Below are 2,633 nucleotides of genomic sequence, written 5' to 3'. Positions count from 1 at the left end.
TGGCTGATTAGTAGTGGAAGAGGCTTTAGGAGTAAGTGCTTCAGTTCGTGTGATGTTATGTACGCGGTGTATTTCTTGTTTAAGGAAAGTCAAGTTGTACCCACGTTTGTTAAGATAAGATTGAAGTTCATTAGTACGTTGTTTAAAAGTCTCGTCAGAGGAACAAATGCGACGAAGTCTAAGAGCTAAACTGAATGGAATAGCTCTTTTAGTATGTGTAGGGTGACATGAAGAATGTAATAAGTACTGATGTTTGTCGGTGGGTTTAGTGTAAAGGTCAGTACTAATGTTGCCGTTATTAAGAAAAACGTTGACGTCAAGGAATGGTATAGATGTTAATGAATAATTAGATGTAAACTTGATGGTGGGGTGAATGCTGTTAAGGTAAGAGGTAAAGGCATGGAGGTCGTCTATAGAATGTGTCCATATCATGAATATGTCGTCTATGTAACGCCACCATGTGTGAGGCTGGTAAGGTGCACGTGACAAAGCGTCGGTCTCAAATTTTGCGAGAAACAGATTAGCATAAGAAGGTGCCATTCTGGTTCCCATAGCCGTACCGTGTATCTGTAAGTAGTGCTTGTCGTTGAATGTAAAGTTGTTACAATTAAGGATCATACGTATGAGGTCGCAAATTTTCTCTGTACCAACAGTAATGGTGTTGCGGTCACGTGTGTCAAGGAACTGTCGACAGGCGTTAATCCCTTCGTTGTGGGAAAAATAACCTAATGTGTTACCGATACGTCAGTGAAAAGATATGATTGGTCAATTCGTAGAACAAGTTAATTGCTTTTCCAATGCGAAACCAAACGCTTCCTGATCAAAGTAAAATTCTAAAGATACCGACAACGTTACAACTCTATTTTTAAAACTGAATTTACATAAATATTTATTGATCACGTTCCACATTATTTTCGCGCGTTTTGTACTTGTATACCAAAGTTCCGATTTTTGTTCTTTAACACTTGAACTCATTCGATCTAACCGTGACGTTGTTCGGAAGGCAAGAGAGGCGTACCTCATTGAAAGAGGTCAAACACTTGAACCTTTAGGATTAAACAAAAAGGATGAAGCATGACATTTCGTAGTTTATATTTACACTCATGTTGTTATTATAGTATTAGCTTACGGTGTTCAAGTCTTTAGTGCCATTTATAGCATCTTATTATATATGTATATCTTCTTAAATTTCATGTTGTAACGTCTCTTTATCCTTTCAAATTTCAAATTTTAACGTTTTTGTTTTTCTACCATTGTTATTTACGCGTTGTATCGTATTTCCCACATTTTATATCTGTAACGTTTAACCTTTAGAGTCATTCTTTGTAAGACCCTGAAGAAGGAAGGCCGTGCCTTCCGAAATATTGGAATTTCAATACAGTCCCAAACCGTTCAATCGGCCTTGCAATTTTTTCTTTATTCCAATTTAGTACCCCGTTTTAGACAGAATTTGCATTCAAATTAATCACATTTCCGTTCTAGAAATAGGTCAATTTTAAATACCCCGTTCTGGCTGCTGATAATTTGTAACTTTCGTACGCGAAATATCATACCCCGTTCTAGAAACTCGTCTCTAAAATGGATATCCCGTTACAGATCAGGAACCCAAAAATTCCCGTTGGGCAGCACAGACCCGTATAGGTGTATTGGGGGAGTGACCCTCCAGGGGCCCTGGGGGTTTTCTCCCCTGAATCGGTAATATTCTTACTCACTTTGCACTCTTTGCATAACGCTTCATCGGAACACTGTAATTATTGTCCTTACGTATACGTGCATTTTTTGGAGTTATTCTGAGTTGTTGGATAATACCTTAGAGAATTACGTGACTCAGTCAGCATTCATATTCGCATGATTTCAAATTCTAGCGGTATTCGCAGTTTTTGAATTTCATGTAACATCGTCGTCGTTTCGGTTTCTACCGTTATGTTGGATTTTGCATTTCGACTGCCATGATGATCGTGGAATATACAGCGACAGATCATTCTCGTACCTAGAGCCCGCGTCTCCCTAGAAAACGCGGGAAACGCAGAAGTCCTCGAAGAGCTCCTCAGCGTTTCCCGACCGCTGGTCTTGGGGGACGCGGGTTCTAGAAACGAGAATGGCCACAGATTGTAAGTTCTGAAGTTATGTTATCAGTTTCGTGCGATATTTTGTACTAAGGCATTTTGTTATTTACATTTCAGCTGGTTCATGATCACACATACTCATTTGTACGTATTCCGAATGGCGGAAGCACCATATACCAAGTTCGTTTTCTGTCTTTTGTATCATTCTATTGTCCCAGGTCTATTTTTTTGCTTGCAACCGCGTTACAAGGCGGCCATGTTGGTGGATAAAACAATAAAAATTGTTTTCGCGGAATCTGCATGAAATAAGAGTTTAGTTCCCAGCGGAGGGAAACGCCTTGTTCTCGTCCACCAGCATGGCGTCAGCTGTAAGCCAGCAATTCAGAATAAAGGATCATTGTTTTTCTTTTGATTTATTCTTTGTTACGTAACCCGTGACTTGGTACATGGTGCATGAGCCTTCCGAAGTCATTAAATTCATTGTGCAGTTCGACTGTGGTATCAGTTCGTTAGACCTACTGCTACGTAGCCTTTAGCTACAGTATGTTCTGTAAGCTGTTCACAGTT

The sequence above is a fragment of the Oculina patagonica genome, chromosome 9 (genome assembly GCF_052425735.1).
Source record: "Oculina patagonica isolate OP01 chromosome 9, crgOcupat, whole genome shotgun sequence".
NCBI classification, from domain to species: domain Eukaryota; kingdom Metazoa; phylum Cnidaria; class Anthozoa; order Scleractinia; family Oculinidae; genus Oculina; species Oculina patagonica.
Note: the sequence above shows the minus strand (reverse complement) of the source record.